Raw genomic sequence first — 19,236 nt, forward strand, 5'->3', positions numbered from 1 at the left:
AGATCTAATGGGAACTAGAGATGTGAGACGTGTGGGTATCATTCCCCAGCAACATGACAAGACAGCCAGCACGATTTCAGGACATCAGCATACTGCTGCTTCATGTTCACCTTCTGTATTGAGTGCAAGATGTCTCTGTGGTCAACCAGAGCCTGGAACCATATAAGCAAGGGAATTCTGAGAAATATAGTACAAAGCCACCACATAGGCCAAAGGTTGATAGCGGGGGTATCTTTGAGGGGAATATCAGTGTGCTGTGTTTCCTCTGCCCCTGTTATGGTGCTACCAGTATTGACAGATAGGAGTGTGAAGGGTCTCCATAAAAACAACTGGATTTTGAGGGTACGGATCTAGATAAAAAGCTGTATTAATGGGTCTTAGGTAGATGAGGAGCAAATTAAAAGACTAAGAATATAAGACTAAACTCTGCTTCTCCAGAAAGCTAAAGAAAGCAATTGTAAGAAAACACTGGAAAACAGAGACTGTGAACTTTCACATCTAGTCTAGGCCTCAGACGGTTGCTTCTCCCAGATCATTAACAACCTGTGTGTAGACAGGGACAGGGTGTTCTTAGCCCTGTTTTAGCCAGAACATGTAGTAAGTACCAGGAAATGATATCATTAATTGTGCTTACATTCACAAAAAATCCAACTACTCTTACATAAAAAAGAAACCCCCCCAAACAAAAACAGTCTGTCTCAAACCTTAAAGGGCAAGCTAGTTCAAATTAGAACTTTTGTCTCTGTAGTTCTGTCACAGGTGTGGGGGTGGGAAGAGAGAGGAGGGAGGGAGGGAGGAGAAAGAGAGAGAGAAGGAAAGAAGAAAGAAAGAAAGAAAGAAAGGAGGGGAAGGGGACAGGAGAAGAGAGAGGAGAGGAGATGAAGAGACTCAGGGGTCAGTCAGTTGGTTTTCCATGCTCTCTTTTTTTGTCACTCTTCCTAGCTCTTCCTTTTCTTCCCATCATTGCTTCCATTTGATTTGGTGCCTGGTTCCAGCCCCATGAAAGAATTGAAGCATGCTTCATTTTCTGTAATGACATCTGTGATTCTTTTTCTCTGCATCAGACAAGTGGGAGAGTAGCCCTTGGCAGGGCAAATGTCCTTCACTTGATGATCTAAGCCTGTGGACTAGGGGCATTGTTGAGAAGCAAACAACTGTGTGTCTGTGCTTGTCCTGGATAGGGAGACTTTACTGGTCTCATCCAATCTGGTTAACGGCACTACTAAAATCTACCACTGCAATCTCATCTTTATTTGAAAATGGCTTGAGTGGAGCTTTTCATCTACATTCTTAAAATTCTCACAAGAGCTTGCTAACAATCAGTCTTCCTGTTGGTTTGGATCTTCTGTCACTGTCTGCCCTTTGCTGGGCTGCTCTTCCTCAGTCAGCTCTGAGAGATTTGAGGCCATGCAGTCAGCATGCATGTCGCTCTCAGGGCCCAGCTGAATTCCCAGTCAAACATTTCCATAGGCAACAGCATCTTTGTAGGGCTAAGCACTGCAGGACAGGAGGATGGGAAGGAAGGAGAAAGGTGCATAATTCCGGAGCCCAGAGCTGCCGGCCCGGCTGTAATAAAGCTGTCTGTTAGGAAGTTATCTTTCATATACAATTGCTTCCCCTAAGCTCTTAAGCACATTAACTGCACCTGTAATTATACATACCTCAGAAAATGCATAAAAGCTGCCTTCTTAGCCAGACTAAATAAAACTGCAGTCTCCTCCATATCCTCTATTGCTTGCTTTTCCTTAACACTAGAGGAAAAAAAGGAAAAAGGAATGAAAGCAAAGAGAAGAGGTAATTGCCCATTAGAGCATTGCTCATAAGTGAACTTTGTCTCTCGTTTACAGCATTAATTTTGCTCTTCATGAACCGCACTTGACATGGCTCTGAGGGCTGAGAGCAGGCAGTTGGCTGCGATTTACATTTCAGAGTGTGTAGGTGAAAAAACAATCAGCACATGTTGACTTTCCCTTGGACTCTCAGTAATGACTTTGTGCCAGGGTGAAGAGCGCGTATGATTTTTGCACAGTGTCTCTCCTTCCTCTCTCACTGACCTACTTCTTGCATTTGACTATTTTGTACCATTTGGTACTAATGAGCCTAAAACCCCTGCTAAGTTTCTCCTTTATACCATACTGATCTCCTCCTCCTCTTTCTCCCATGGCTCTTTCTCTGGTATTTTAGGGGGCTAGAGGGAAAAGACAAATTCTATGAATCTGGCTTCGAGCGAAAATCCCTTCCAGCTGGGGCTTATCCCCTACAACAGGGCAGAGTCCTGGACACACATCTGGCCCAGTGGCCAGATCTTCTCACATTAGGGGAAGGGAGATAATGGGCAATGACTTAGCATTGCCCCCTTCAGAATCTGCTTCAATACGAACCATTCTTTGTACAGTGTCAGCAGAATTAATTGGCTGATAATCCACAGGAGCCGTTCAGATTGCCTACAGTTTATTTTATGGGTCCTCCAGGATCAATTTCATGTTTGAATGACTATTCCTATCATATATTTACATACACAATTGTCCTTTGTGTTCAAAGATGGCTTGGTTGCTTTTTTACTCCCCAGGCATATTTCTGGAAAAGAAAGGTTGGAAGTGTTACCCAAAGCTCTTTTGGAAATTACTCATAATTTGTCCACAATCTGATTTGCAAATATATGGAGACTAGCTGGGGAAGGAACCCAAAGACATGAAGAGGTGGGACTCCTACCTTGGAGAATCATACACTCTCTTTGGAGGAAGAATGACAAACAGTGAAACAGGCCAGGAACAATCATAGAGGACATCATAATAAGTGCAGAATGAAGAAGTGGACATCCGCAGGGATTCCTCTTCCTGCAAGGGCTAGCTCTTGACAAGAGGTAGAGTCTCAGTCTCCACCAAAACCAGGGACAAACTGTTTATTTCAAAGAACCCACAGCCCTGCACCTCTCTTGCCTTGAGGAAAGCCCTTCTTTTTTTCTTTTTGCTTTTTTTTGTTGTTGTTAAATTCTTTTATTGGTACATTGTAGGTATACAACACAATTACATTTCTCATTGGGAATTGTACCTTTACATGATGCATCTTGGTTCTTATATTTTCCCCATTCCTAGCCCTCCCTTCACCCCCTCCATCCTTCCCTATTTACAAAGACTTTATTTCCATTTTTTCCATTTCTCAGCATTTTTCCTTTCCCTTCTTTCCTTTCCCCTGCCCCTCCCACTACCCCTACCCCTTTGGACCTTTTCTTCCTACTTTGCATTATCGATTATTCATTCTAATCATTGGTACATTTTAGGTATACAATATAATGACATTCATCATTGGAAATTTGCACCTTTACATAGTCTCTCTTGGTTCTTATTTTTCACCCTTGCCCAGCCCTCCCTTCAACCCCTCCAGTCCTCCCTATTTACAAAGATTTTGTTCCTATTTTTCCATTTTCTCCTATTAATCCCATTCCCTTCTGTCCTTTCCCCTAGCCCTCCCACTTCCTTCCCCTTTGCCCCTTTTCTTCCTATTTTACATTACCTATTATACATTTAGTCCATATTTACACTTTCAGTTTCTCACACCAGAGAAACTATTCAGTATTTATACATGTGTGTCCTATTTATTTCACTTAAGAATATCTCCTCAATGTGCATCCACTTAGCTATAAATGTCTCTAATTTCTCATTTTTTATGGCTGAGTAGTACTCCATTTTATAAAAAACCCCACATTTTCTTTATCCAGTCTCCAGTTGATGGGCATTTGGGCTGTTTCCAAGTTTTCGCTATTACAAACTGTGCCGCTATGAACATGGGCCCACATATATCACTGTGGTATGATTCTTTTAATTCTTTGGGGAAGATCCCCAGCAGTGGAATAGTGGGGTCAAATGGGACTTCCAGTCCTAGTTCTTTGAGGTATCTCCATACTGATTTCCACAGTGGTTGCACCAGTCTACACTCCCACCAGCAGTGGAGCAGGGTTCCTCTTTCCCCACAGCCCCGCCAGCATTTGTTATTGGTTGATTTCATGATAGCAGCCATTCTTTCTGGGGTGAAGTGGAATCTCAGCATTGTTTTCATTTGCATCTCTCGAAGGACCAGTGATGTTGAACATTTTTTCATGTATTTATTTGCTATTTCTACTTCTTTGTGTGAGAAATGTCTGTTCATTTCAGATGTCCATTTTGGGATTGGGTCTTTAAATTTGGGAGGTCTGATCTTTTTAAGTTCTTTATAGATTCAAGATAGTAGACCTTTGTCTGAGGAAGAGCAGGTGAAGATTTTTTCCCACATTGTGGGTTGTCTCTTCACACTGCTGGTGGTTTCTCTTGCTGTGCAGAAGCCTTTTACTAAGAAGAGATCCCATTTATTGATTGTTTGTGCTAGTTCACGGGCAACTGAGGTTTTGTTCATAAAATCTTTTCCTACACGGATGTCTTCAAGGGTTCTACCTAACCTCTGTTCCAACTGGTTCAGAGTTTCTATTTTAATATTTAGATCTTTAATCCATTTTCATTTTAGTTTAATGCATGGTGAGAGATATAGGTCTAGTTTTAATCTTTGGCAAGTTGAAGCCCTATTTTTCCAGCACCATTTATTAAAGAGGCTATCTTTCCTCCAGTGAGGGTGTTTGGCTCCTTTATCGAAGATGAGATGGCTGAGTGTGTCTGGCGTTGTTTCTGCATCTTCTAAGCTGTTCCACTGGTCCTCAGGTCTGTTTCTTTGCCAGTACCATGCTGTTTTTTTTTTAACCACAGTAGCTTTGTAGTATAGTTGCAGGTTGGGGATTGTGATAGCCCCTGCCATGTCTCTGTTACCTAGAATTGCTTTTGTTATTCTGGGTCTCTTCTTGCTCCAAATGAATTTTTGGATTGTTTTCTCGAGGTCTATGAAGTATGCTGCTGGGATCTCAATTGGAATTGCATTCAATCTATATAGCAGTTTTGGAAGTATGGCCATTTTCACTATATTAATCCTTCCTACCCAGGAGCAGGGGATGTCTGTCCATTTTCTGAGATCATCTTCACTCTTTTCAGAGTGGTATAGTTTTCAGAGAAGAGGTCTTTGATTTCTTTCATTAGGTTGATTCCTAGGTATTTCAGTTTTTTGGATGCTATTGTGAAAGGAATTATTTGCCCCCTTTCTCTCTCAGTGAGTCTGTCATTGGTGTAGAGGAAAGCTATTGATTTTTGTATGTTGACCTTGTAAGCAGCTACTTGACTGAATTTGGTTATTAAGTCTGGAAGACTTTGGGTGGAGTTCTTAGGGTCTTCTATATAGCATATCATGTCATCTGCAAATAATGACAATTTGATTTCTTCATTTCCTATCTTTATTCCTTTTATTTCTTTCTCTTGTCTAATTGCCATGGCTAATGTTTCCAGAACTATATTGAACAAGAGTGGTGATAGTGGACATCCTTGTCTTGTTCCTGATTTTAGTGTGAAGGATTTCAGTTTTTGACCATTTAGTATGATACTGGCTGTTGGTTTTTCATAGATGGCTTTTATCAGTTTGAGGTAGAGACCATCTATTTTACTTTTTTGTAGGGTTTTTATCATCAACACATGTTGGATTTTGTCAAATGCTTTTTCTGCGTCTATGGAGATAATCACATGGTTTTTGTCCTTGGCTCTATTGATATAGTGTGTTACATTGATTGATTTGCGTATGTTGAACCATCCCTGCATCCCTGGGATGAATCCCACTTGATCAGGGTGTATGATCTTCTGGATGATCTTCTGCATTCTGTTTGGCAGTATCTTATTGAGGATTTTTGCATCTATGTTCATTAGTGAGATTGGCCTATAGTTCTCATTTTCGGTTTGGTCTTTCTCTGGAAAGCCCTTCTTTTAAGAGGTCCTCGTCCTCCTAGCTAACTCGAGGCAGGCATTGGAACTCTAGGGTGCTCCTGTGGTTAGTTGTGTGAAGGGTGTGAATGTAACACTGTAATTTAAGAGGGTGTGGAGGTTCACTGAAGAGTGGAGAGATCAGGAAGGCAGAGGAAAAGGCTGGAGTAAAGGGTAGGAGGGGCTGTCAGGAGGCCAGGGCTGGAAAGCGAGGGAGAGGTGCAGGGTAGGAGGTGCTTGCTGCGCCATGCAAAGACTCCTGGAGGAGAAATAGGGAAATGGGATTTGGGGAGATGTTTTGCTCCTTGTATATCAACGTGAGGGTCCCTTTGGGGGCTCTTTTAGAGTTTTTCAGTAAAAATGTGGCTTTGCAACGATTTTCAGGGTTGGGTTTATGTTTCTTGGCCGTGCCAATGGCAGCAAGCCAGGGAGCACTGGAGGGAGGGTGGCTGCTCCAAGGCCCTGCTACTTCTCAGGGCAGGAGTGATTTGACTTCCCCTGTTCAGAGGTAGTGTTGGAGCAGAGAAAAAAGGGAGGGAAATAAACTCCTTGAAGTGTTGATGGGGTGACAGATGTTCTGTTACATGTGGCGCCTTCACTTGTTAGGGATGTGAGCAGGTTTGTAGGCTCATCGCCCATCCAGTCTTCAGTCATTCATTCCTTCAGTAGCAAAACAGACAAAATTCCTGAGAAAGTCCTCACAGAGCTCGCGTTTCGGTTCTGTTGTTGGCGTTGGATTTTGCTGTTCTTTAGTTTTGGCAGACCTAGAGAGCATTCTAATAGGCTCAAGCCTCATACCTTTTTTTTCATCCCCTATCCTAGCCCTCCCTTCACCCCCTCCACCCTTCCCTATTTACAAAGACTTTATTTCCATTTTTTCCATTTCTCAGCATTTTTTCCTTTCCCTTCTTTCCTTTCCCCTGCCCCTCCCACTACCCCTACCCCTTTGGACCTTTTCTTCCTATTTTGCATTATCAATTATTCATTCTAATCATTGGTACATTTTAGGTATACAATATAATGACATTCATCATTGGAAATTTGCACCTTTACATAGTCTCTCTTGGTTCTTATTGAGCCTCATACCTTTTGCTGACAAAGTTACACTGATCAGTGTTGGAACAAACAGAGTCTTGTAGAGTAGTTCCCAAATGTGGGTTGGAGATCGTATGAATCTCCACATCACAATCCCCTGAGATTCATATTAGCAATGCGGAATCCTGGTCTCTCATCTAGTACAGTAGGAGTCCCAAGATCAAGGGTAGAGTAAGAGAGCATGAACTTCTAAAATGAATTCGATTATGATTTTTTTTTTGCTTAAATCCTTTTATTGGTACATTTTAGGTATACAATACGTTTACATTTATCATTGGGTACTTGTACCTGTACATGATGTATCTTGGTTCTTATTTTTTCCCCATTCCCTGTGCTCCCTTCACCCCCTTTATGATTGTTTTTATTAAGTTTATTGTTATTGTTTTTGTTAAAATTGTTTTTGTTAGGTTTCGACTGCACACATAAGTCAGCATGTACACATAAGAAGCTTTGGTAAAGCTTCTCCCCCAGCCTGTTCTCAGTTTTAGCCTCTTCCTCCTGAGTTTGGTCTATGTATGTCCAGACCCTCATTCCGAGGAATATAATCTAGTAAAGTTTTGTGAGCCCAGTTTTAAAAATATATGAAGGTGGGCTGGGGATTTAGCTCAGTGGTGCCGCTGCCTGCCTCACAAGTGCAAGGTCCGGAGTTTGACCCCCAGTACCAAAAACAAAATCAAAAACAAAAATATATGAAGGGGAGGAGTTTTAAAAAAACTCAGCAGCCTCTCCTTTTCCTAGGATGAATGAGGTATGTGGGTGGAGAGGCATGACTCAAATGGTCTCAGAGCATCTGGAGAGAGTTGGGGATTTTTGGTACTAATGCATTTGCTTCCTCTTCGGTGGGGCAACATCATAGTGACATTCGCAGTGAGGTGACTACACTTGCTTGCACGCTTGCTCAGGGACCTGTGGTGTTCCCTGCGTGGCTCTCAACTCCCTTAACCTCTGTCTTAGTTGCTTTCTCTTTGCTGAGACGTAGTACTGGACATCCACAAATTAAAGAATGAGAGGTTTATTTTAGCTCAAGTTTTCAGAGGTTTTAGTCTATGTATATGGTCGGCCAGCTCCAAGGACCGACAGCATGGGGGAAGAGCCTGCTGTGGAGGAAAGCTGCTCATGTCATGGTAGTCAGAAAGCAGAGAGTGAAGGAGGAGCTAGAGAGGGAGATACACACTTTGAGGTCATGCCCCCAGAGCCCCACCTCTAATCAGCCCCCATCTCCTAACAACGAGTCAGCTGTACACCCTCATAATCCATGCACATTCCACAAGCTTTGCCTCTGAGTGCTGAGGCTTTGGGGGAACTTTTCACATCCAAACCATAACGTCTCATACCTAGCTGCATCCTCCACCCAGCCTGATGGCCCTGATGATTGTCTCCAACCTTTTCTGGGGGGCCACCTCCTCCTACTGCTGGGGGCTCCAAGATGGGACTCTCTTATAGCCCAGAGCCTCTCTGTGGTCTAGCCTACCAAACTGCCTTTGCTGCATAACGGGAAATTTGAGTATACAAATACCTCCACCTTAAGAGAATAGTATGTTCTTAAGGTTATTTTCTGAGAAATCCCATTTGTGTGTGCGTGTGTGTGTGTGTGTGTGTGTGTGTGTTTGTGTGTGTGTGTGGGTAGACTCAAAGTTTTTCTCTTGGCATACTTTTGGTAACACATCCAAACCATCCTAGTAGGCAAACAAATGAAGTTGTGTAGGGTATGTGCTTATAAAGGCAGAAATGAGAGTGCATGACTAATTTTCAAAATATTTCCCCGTGCATCTCAAAAACATGTTGCAATTCATTTTGTATGGGTTGTATGACTGACAGTCAAAAGCCAGCAAAGTATTTAGCATATCTTGCTCCTCTTTCCTCCTCTATATGTAGTTGAGGGCAATTCTTGACCAAACAGCAGGACAGACTTTGCTCTTCTAACTATACCCTAAATTAATTAATTTTTTCTTTTTATATTTCAATAAGGAAGTGATTCAGTAACTCTATTTTCTACTTAAGAAAATATGGGGTAGGTGTTGTGAACACAACATAAGGTAACCCACCATGAATCACAGCTTTGCATAATCTCCTCTTCTGAGTGTCTTGGGATTTGTAATTTGCTTCTGGCCAATAGACTATGGCAAAGGAGATAAGATGCCATTTTGTGATTATGTTATGCTGTATGACAAAGAGGAATGGATTTATGATTAAGGTCTCTAATCAGTTAACTCTGAGTTAATCAAAAAGATCTTCTTGGATAGGTCCAAGTTAGGAGAGAGCCACAAAAGGAGAACTGGGTCTCTTCCTGATGTCAGAGACACTGTCCTCTTCTGGCCTTGGAGAAACAAGTGGCTGAGAGTCCTACAGCTGTGAGAAAAATCAGCCCTCCCAATGCCTATGGGAGCGCGGAGCAAGTCTTTCCCTTGTAGAACCTGTGATGAGATGCAGTCCAACTGACATCTCAACTGCAACCTTGGGAGACCTTGTGCAGAGGGGCCAAGCCTTGACATACTGGTGACACAGAAACCATGAGAAAGCAAACGTGTGTCGTTTGAAGCCTCTGAGCCTGTGGTCATTCGTTAGTCAGCAGTAGAAAACAAATACAGTCACAGTCAGTGATCACCCATGCTGGTTTCTCAGCCCTCTGTTATATAGCTTTCTCCTCCCTCCCTTCCTTCCATCCACTTTTTCCTGTCTTTTTAAAAGTTTTGTCAAGTTTGATGGATGGATCTTTGTCACTGCTTATCTGAGGCAAGATGCAAAACAAAATGAAAAGTTATGAAATTATTGAAACGCTGATGAGATATTCAGTGATACTAAGGATTTATTTCTCTCTCTGCTTCAACTTCATTTTTAGAGAAGTTTGAATTTCACCGAAAAAGTGAGAAAAAAAGCACACAGAGTTTCCATTACCCCCAAACCCTACATGTTCACAGCCTCCCCTATTAACAACATCTTGCACCAAAGTGGTATATTCATTAGAATCCACCAGCCTACACTGACGCATCATTATGACCCTAAGTGCATAGTTTACACTAAGGTTCACTCTTGGGTGGTGTACCAGCTATGGGTTTTTATAGATATGTGACAACATGTATCCACTATGATAGTATTATAAAGAGTGGTTTCACTGCTCTGGAAATCTGTGCTTTGTCTACTTATTTCTGTTCCTCCCCCAACCTCTGGCAGCTACTGATCTTTTTACTGTCTCCATCATTTTGACTTTTCCAGAAATGTCATAGAGTTGGAATCTTAGAATATGTAGCCTTTTCAGATTATCTTCTTCACTTAGAAATATGCTTTTGGCTTTCCCCATGTATTTTCATGGCTTGATGGCTCAATTCTTTTCAGCAGTGTTATTTAGGTGTACCACAATTTATCTATTCACCTATTGAAAGACATCTTGGTTGCTTCCAAGTATTTGGTGATTATGAATAAAGGAGCTGTGAATATCTTATCTAGGTTTTTGTGTGGGGTAAGATTTCAGTTCATTTGTATAAATACCAAGGAATATGGTTGCTGGATCATATGTTAAAAGTGTGTTTACTTTTGTTTTTTTTTTTTCTTTTTTTTGGTACTGGGGATCGAACACGGGTCCTTGCTCTTGCAAGGCAGGTGGCGGAACTACTAAGCTAAATCCCCAGCCCTATGTATGTTTACTTTTGTAAGAAGCTGCCAAACCATCTTCTGTGGCAGTACCATTTTGCATTCTCACTAACAGTGAATGAGAGTTCCTGGTGCTTCACATCTCTGCCAGCATTTTGTGTGATCAGTGTTCTGGATTTTGGCCATTCTAATAGTAGTGGCATTGTTTTAATTTGCAATTCCCTAATGACATATGTTGTAGAATATCTTTTTTCATTGCTCTTTTATATCTGAAGATGACTGCCAGTGAAATTCATTTGTAAATTTTCCTTCTTCTTATAGGGCTCTGACAGGTGGAATTTCTCCATTTTCCAGTGAAAATATTGCAAAGTGATCAGGATGCACAGTACCTTAGGAAAAGAAAACATGATGTTAAAAATTCACAGGAGATCTTCATCTTTTATTTATAGTCTTTATTGTAATTTATATAAATTGTCTTTGAGAATTAGAATGGTGTGGGCATTATAATTCTAAATGAAAGAAGGAATGTGACATGGCAAATGGATGAGAAGGCTCCTAGGACACTTTCAGAGCAAGGCTCTCCAAGGGTCTCCTGCTATGGAGGCGAGCAGTGGATATGACATCTTCTAAAATTGCTTTTGTTATAGTTTTTCTTTTCTAGTGCCATGGAAGGAAAATTCAGAAAATTAGGCTTTGTGGTTACTGTCTGTTCAAGTCTCTTCTTGCCCATTGTCTACTGACCATGGCAGGGAGCAAGGTCAGGTGAAGCAACTGTGCATTCAGTTGATGTCAGAAATCTGCCATGTTTCCCTTTAGGGCTACAAAAATGCAACTTAAACAACTGGATTGGTTGACTTGATTTTGGTGTTAGCAGGTGATGGCAAAAAATTGCATTCATTCTCTTTACAAGTGAAATATTATTCCTCTATTGTACAGTTTCAAAATTTAGAAGTTATAAAGTATCCAGAGCTCTGGCAATGGTACAATTTAGTAGGCTGCACCATTTCCTAGTCTTGCTCTAAAATAACAGTGGCTAAGCTTTGTGAAAAAAAGTGCAGCTCATGCTACAAATGATGGCCTTGTTAACTGGGGCCGTGAACAATTGAGGATGGCTGGGGCTGGCTTTTCTCATTTCACTCTCCAGGACTGGAAAACGAGCATACAGTTGCAGGTGGTTGTAGTTGAAGAAATGTTTGCAGTAAGGGCACACAGCTCTCCTATTTACAAAGAGGTTGTGGGCCTTAATGTTTTACATGTTCTAAGCAGACTTTGTGTAAAATTTTAGCTCACATAAGGACTTAGATACACATTTTTCTTGTACACTAGCAAAGTTTTTTTAGAAGAGTCAGTTAAGTATGGTGGATTGAGCAAACATATTTGTAGCTGCTTCCTCTGAAAGTGGCATCAAAATAATAATAAAGGCAAAGACTTACAAAAACAAAGAGAACAGGAAAGCACGCTTACTATAAGCTACCATACTGGAGATTCTACATTAGATGGATGTGGTCACAGATTTTGCAGAAGAGAAAAAGCTAAACATAATCTGGCCAAGGAAGAAACCCAGACCCAAACTGCATGGAGCCATATATCCTAGAAAACCTCAGGAACCAGGGTTACCAGGAACATCCTGGAGGTCGCTGTGGGAACTAAACAGGAGAATTGGTTGAAAATGTTTGTATAAAGCAGTTATAGTCTTTCTTTACCTATCTTTCTCCCACAATGAAGATAGTATTCCTCTCATTCCAGAGCAGAAGATGAGCATTCTACTGTCTAAAGAGACTGGACTTGGGGACACTTGGCCAAACTGAAGGCAGGAGCCATAGTGAAAGCAAAGAAGGCAGTAAAAATCCACATGTTGAGCATCTGCTCTGGGTCTCTTCTTCCTTTTTCATCCAGAAATGTCAGTCTGGAGACGACTCTTTCCTCCTGTGCCATATTGGCCTGATAACGGTAGACCAGCCAGCTCCTGTCTTAGATATGTTGCTCTCTAGCTCGATGATTTTGAACAGCTACTTAATCTTTGTAACCCTTCTCTAAAATTGTGGATAAGAAGAGCTTTCATCTTTTTGGGGTGTACGAGAACTAAGTGAAGTGAAAGGTATAAAAACTCCAAGAAAAATCCCACTATTTCTGAAATAGTTTTTGAGTGACTGTATAGAAATGTTTTCAGTGCTCCTGCCAAGAATCTATTCTTTTTATCTGACTTTTTAGAATTCAGTCCAACAGATAACATAGTAAATAATTAAAAGGACTTTTCTAGCCCTCCCCTTATAGCTGTGGTGACCATATTTAAGATGTTAGCCACAGTATAAACCTAGTTAGATGATTCCCTTTAAACTAGTTTCAAATCAGTTTAATAGCCCTTCTCTTTTAAGTTCTTTCTTTTATCTCGAGTGCATCAGTTTCACATCCCGCATACTTCTTCAAAGACCTAGCTTTGATTTGAAAACATCAGTGGTGATTCAGAATGCATTTTACGTATGACTTGACTGTAGGCCCTTCCTAGACATCAGTCTTTTGTAGACTCTGTAACATCTCACAATTATTGAATGAACATCATTTATGTCTATATCTTGAGGAATGTCAATCTAAATTAAAATATGCCAAGTTTCTTAACAGCACCAACAGATTTCCTAATTAACCTATGAAAACTGTCAATCTGTTAATATAGTTCTCCTGTAGAAACAAATGATATAACATTCCTTTTATTTACCAATTTAAGAACTACAGTGTTCCTTTGGGTATCCCAAACTTCTTTTCAAAAGTAAAGAAAATACAAGTAACATGAATTAATGTATCAAATTGGCTGATGACTTTTTGGCATCTAGGATTTGTTTTTCAAGCCAGTGACTTGAACTTCATGTGTGTCCTTTCTGCATGGTCTCTTTGTCTGTCAGATTCTGTCCTTACAGAGTTCTTGTAGTGGGGTGGATCCCTGAAATTTGGTTCAAGAAGCTTGTAGGCAGTAGCTTTTATGATGTTCAGTATAGTTTTCATGCAAAAGTTGCTACAGTGCGCTCTCCTTACTCCCCTCCTACCCCCATGGACCCTGGTGCACAGAATTAAATTAACCATAGTCCTTGTTTCATGACACATCCATACCTGGCTTAATTTCCTGTAATGTAATGAATACCTGAACATCCACCATTGAACACAATAAATAGAACTGCTATAAATTGAAATCTTGAACTACTATAATTTGGATGTGTTAAAGGCTTAGTCTCCAGGATGGTGGTATTGGGAGGAATGGAATTTTTAGGAGGTGGGGCCTGTCAAAAGTCTTTGGATCATTGGGGACATACTCTTGAAGGAAGTTGTGGACCCCTGGCCTCCTCTTTCTCTTTTGCTTCTTGGCCATAAAGTGAACAGTTTGCTCTGCCACATGCTTCTTGCCATTTTTATCCAGCATCCCTGAAAGTTCAGATCAATAGGTTCTCCCAATATTGGACTGGAAGCTCCAAAACCATGAGCCAAAATAAGCCTTTTTAAAGTTAATTACCCCAGATATTTTTATATAGTGACAGAAAGCTGATTAACACCAGAATGTTGATAATAACTTATCTACTTACATGTTTTTCATCAGTCCTTTCCTCTCCATTCCTCATGGAGTCTTCTGGGATTAGGGTTTTTTTCCTTTTTAGTTTGTTTTCTTAATTTATTAATTTATCATGTCCTAAGATTAATCCATATTGTATCAAGTAGCTATGGTTGTTTTTTAACTAATGGATATTCAACTCTGTAGATATAATGTAATTCATGTATTTGCCTTTCCGTGAAAAATGGGTATAATCTCCATCTTTACCATGGCCAAGTCATGGCAAAATCGTAGGACAAAAAAGCAGGAAAAAATTAGTCTCTGTTGCCTTTAGTATGCTTTTCCATTCTATTCTCAGCAAATCATCTGAGCATACAGCCTGGCATACCATAGACTACAATAAATGGTTATTGACCCAGTGTTGTAAGTGACATAAAATTTAGGGCAACTAGTCAAATGTAGCTGCCCAAAGCACTGAGTTGGAGAAGACTGCACAGCCTCATCTTGGTTCAGTGGGAAAAATACCACAATCAATGACCAGTGACGTTGTCTGCATGGATGGGTGCTGGGAAAGGGGAGCTCAGCAGCTACTTATTACCACCCAGGTTTCATGTGTTCCCTTCTGCATGGACTTTTAAGAACTAGCTGGAGTCGTGAGCATGGGTGAGAAACAAAGGAAGAAAACTGCCATCATAGAATTTTAGGTTTCAGCCAGTCTGGGATAAGGCTGAATTTTTTGGGTAGCAGCACTGCAGATGATCAGAAAGTTCCTGTGCTCTGTCTACCTGCATACTTTAAAGTTGATCCTGGTCTTCATCCTGTAGTAAATGTCTAATGTGAAAATATGCACATTTCTAGGGAATATTTAGCAAAGGATGTTATTTTTCATCCTAATGGTTAAAAGCAAATTTTCTGTTTAAAAGTAAGTCTTTCTTTGGTTAAGATGGAGTATGATGACATTTAAGTAACATGTTTGTGAGTTGTCTAGTTGTTCAAATGTAAAGAGATGAAAAAATTAATCAGGATATTTATGTCAAGGTCTATTCCCCTAAAACTTTTATTTGTGTTTTGTTCTGATTCAAGTATTGAGAGCAACGCTGGCTTTGGTGATGCCACTTCCAATTTTAGGCTTACTTGTAAATGGCATTATCATAAACCATTAGAGTTGGGGTGTCAGATATCTACTTGGCTATATTTCAGATCTGTGGGCCACTGGCAGAGACTCACTCAAGGAGACCATGAATTTCAGGTTCCTGGATTCCATCCTTGACCGATGAACTGGGGATGGGGCAGAAGCCCAGCAGTCTGCCTTTTGAAAGCTCCCAGGTGATTCTGATGCACATTAGAAACACTGATCTGTTCTAAATCTCATCCTATAGTGGAGGAAACTAAAACAAAAGAGGCTAGTGATTTACACAGGCTGACAGCTAACAGGCTCATATTTGGGCAGTCACTTGATGTTGAGTTTATGGCAAAAAAAATCGACATGTTTGTTTTTCAGAGTCTATGGTGGGATTTAAAATGGTTTATTCTTAATCTCCAAGTCCCTAGGCTACAAATGTGCCTAAAACTCCCATTATCAGGAGTTAATCCTTTCCTGCTACTCTGAATGTCTTTTTTTAAAAAAAGTGTAATTATTTGATAATATTGGAAGATCCTTAAAAAATTCTCAAGATCCTTTGCTACTATTGTGCCAAATTTTTTTTTTTAGAATTCTTTTGGAAACAAGAAAGTAAATAGTCACTGTTCTTATTCAAATTACTCCAGGATCTATGAATATTTCTCCCAGAAATACAATACAGTACTTAAGTCTTACAACATGGAAGAATACTAACATCTATACATTTACTCCTTCAGAGTTCCTCTTTGTTAAGAGAATACAGCAGTTTGTTGGTATATGATTCAGTTGAAGAACAGAATATCGTGTGCTTACCAGCCTTTCAATGACTGAACACCCCTAAATGCTTATCTCTTCCTCTAAGAGAATAAAAGGATCTAGAACCCTCTACCCCCCCCCCCGCCCCCCACCTGGATACTCAGCAGGCCAAATCCATGGAAAACTCCTCTACCTCTGCCTTCTAGGACCAAGCAGGCCATCCAAACAGGAGGATTTAGAATTATATAAACATTTGGAAAAGAGAAATCTATCTTTCAGGAGTGTGGGGTGACTCTTGCTTAGAATTGTACTGACTACAGAGAAAGGGAAGTAAGGTCTTTGGTCCAGATCTCCTGATGCCTTTATACTTCGCTGTCATTGTTATCTATAGAAATAAAGAACTGGAAGTCAACATTAATTTGGGCTGTTTCATTGGTATCATAAACAGTATACTGTAACATGCATTACTTTTACTAGTGTAATTTGCTGGGGATTGGTCTGGCCTTCTTAAAATAACCATACCAGTATGTGTACTAGCATAGTTTTTAGGAAAACAATACCAGTAACATCAGTCATAAAATAATCATGGGCTGGCCCATGTTCCAATTGAATTTAGCTATATCATTGGTGATTGACCTGATCCTATCTGGTTCTAAAAATTTCTTGGTTTCAGCATTTAGGAACAAACTTTATTCATAGAGTTTTTGAATCCCCAAAGATTTCAAATCCAAAATGGTTTATACTATTTTTAAAATAATTTTTCCCCTGAAATTGTGCGTATGTGGCTTCTTTTCACTGTGTTGTATGTATCAGTCATTTGTTCCTTCTTATTCATGAGTAGAATTCTATTTCATGAATTACCACGATTTATCCTGTCAGTGGTTGCTGAACATGTAAGTTGTTTACAGTTTTAGCTACAGTGAACATAACAGCTATAAATACTTAAGTATATGTGTTGGTGTGGCCATACATTTTCATTAATGTTAGGTAAAAATCTAGGAGAATTGCTGGGTCATATGAGAAGTGTATATATATATATATTTTTGGTACCGGAGATTGAACTCGGGACCTTGCTCTTTCAAGGCAGGTGGCGGAACCACTGAGCTAAATCTCCAGCCCCAAGTGTATATCTTTTAAAGAAACTGCAAAGTAGTTTTGAAAACTGGCTATACCTGTTTTTCTTTCTACCAGCAGTATGTGAGAGTTCTACTTGCTGTTTGAAATGGTTTCTGATAGATGCATAAGGAGGAAGGGATAAGTTGGTTTTTATAGGAAAAAATGTGCTCAGCTCAGGCTGAGTTACTGTTGCTGTTAGTGGTAGTCATGGCTGGTGCTTAGAATCCTTTCAAATGGTCTCTGAATGAAGCAGCCCAGTCTCTCAGACTTTTATGTCCACTGCAGTACTGAGAGGATTGCCACAGAGAGCTGCTTGAGGATATAGGCCAGGTTTTAGTCAACTTTTTTGTCTCAACTTCCAGCAATGTCTGGTACACAGTGGGTCTCAACATGCAGTGTTTGAATTGAATAGCAAATATCTCTAGTGGCCATGGTGGTGTTAGGGAAGGGAAATTTACCATGGGTGTTGTCTGTTCCTTTACTTCTCATCTTACTCGGTGCAGAAGGTATCGAGGTCATGAATTTCATCTAATAATGCAGTGAATGTGGGAGAAAAGAATAGCAATGAATTTAAGAACATAAAAGTCAAGCATATTATGGTTACAAAATTAAGAGGTATGAGGGATTTGTTTGTTATACAATATCTTAAATGCCTCATCCCTGTGTGTCTCACCCCATATGTAGACCTGGATATATTGGGTGAGGTGAGGGGAAGCAGAGCACTGAGGTTTTTTAGATGCTCCCTTGTTTCTGCTGTGGCTGAAATACAGTAAGCCCTGCAGATGCCTGCTTAGGGATAAGTCCTGCTCCACAGTGCTCCTTCCTGCATTATCAATGATCTTGTTTCTAAGTCATTCCATATACTTTCTCTTTGTGTATTGTGATTTAGACAGCAGAAGTAAAAGATCTAATTGAAGTGTGTGTGTGTGTGTGTGTGTGTATGTGTGTGTGTGATCCTTAAGGTCATTAAACCACTGGACTCTCCTATAGATGTGTCCATTTAGCAGGGAAAACCATGTTCTTTCTCCTTTCTTGCTTCCTGCCCCCCCCCCCAACTCTTATCCCGGAGAGTAAATTCAGAGCCTCTTGAGTTTGAACCTCCTTAGGTTAACTGGCACTAATGCAAGTATTCACGACTATGTGGGGAACATTGCTGAGTGCAAAGGGAATCTGCCTGTGCCTGGTAATGGTTACTTCTCTTCAGGTAGGTCGTGTGTTGTTCTGTGAAATGCATTCCCAGGTGCCACTGCTTGTACCAGATGCAGTCACATTCAGCTGCCAACTCAGAAGGGCTCAGGTATAGACATTTGCTTACAGTCATTTAAAAAGGAAGTAAATCTTACAGGACTTGCTGTACATAAATGACCACAACATGCAGTTATAGAAACAAAGAACTTTCCATCAAGTGGAAGCTGTCCCAGAAAGATGTGGGTGCCTTCAGGGCAGGGGATGCCTTCACTAAGAGAGCCCAGGTGATTGTGGAGGATGGAAGGGAGCACCTTAAGGGGTTACTGGGTCTTGGGTGTGATGGGGCTTGGCTTCCAGAGGCCAAGGTTCTAAATTGCTCTCTGCTCTGTGATTGCAGGTGATTTACTTAAAATTCTTAGTCATAAGTTTCTCAAATGGCACTCTTCAAACTTAAATGAAACATCTTACAATTTGTTTTCTATTTATTCAAACTAACACCGCTAGTCAGTTACTCTGGATTGTCCTGGATGGGTCCTGGTGGGCCTGAATAGGCCCTGGATGGGCCATGAATGGAAGGAGGAGGAAGAGGAGAACTGAAGAAAAGACATTGTGAGAAAGACTCAGCCTAACATGGAAGATGTTAAGATGGAGTGGGGCTGGGATCCAGTTGAAGACTTTTAGCCCTGGAAGAAGCAGGAATGGATCTTCCCTTCCAATCTCTGCAAGGGTATGCAGCTCTGCTAACACTTTAACTTTAGCCCTTTTGGGACTCCAATCTCCAGAATTGCAAGATTTTTGTTTTAAGCCACTAAAGGTTCTGTTAATTTGTTGTAGTAGTATTAGGGAAGTAATCCATACTATATTTCTGCACTTTCCTTTGGGATCATTTTGCTTCAATCCGAAGGACTTGTTTTAATAATTTCCTTTACGGTGGGACTGGGGATGACAAATTTGTCAGTTCCTGTTTGTCTGAAAATGCCTTAATTATGCCTTCAGTTTTCTGTTTACAATTT

General features: G+C 40.5%; 1 long non-coding RNA gene across 2 annotated transcripts in view; it reads left to right on the forward strand.

Annotated features, from left to right (window-relative positions):
- The window catches only part of LOC101704607 (uncharacterized), a 349,127-nt gene that overhangs the window by 112,618 nt on the left and 217,273 nt on the right, over positions 1-19,236 (forward strand). Inside the window, exon 1 of one of the 2 annotated variants that reach the window (XR_015444012.1) lies at positions 3,302-18,950. The exons of the other annotated variant lie outside the window; for it this stretch is intronic. This is a non-coding gene — a long non-coding RNA (uncharacterized LOC101704607). Of the gene's footprint in view, positions 1-3,301; positions 18,951-19,236 lie in introns of those variants that run through there. 2 annotated transcript variants of the gene reach the window in all.

The sequence above is a fragment of the Heterocephalus glaber genome, unplaced genomic scaffold, assembly GCF_053883595.1.
Source record: "Heterocephalus glaber isolate CG9 unplaced genomic scaffold, H.glaber_assembly_v1.0 deba00001592, whole genome shotgun sequence".
In the NCBI taxonomy this organism is placed as follows: Eukaryota; Metazoa; Chordata; class Mammalia; order Rodentia; family Bathyergidae; genus Heterocephalus; species Heterocephalus glaber.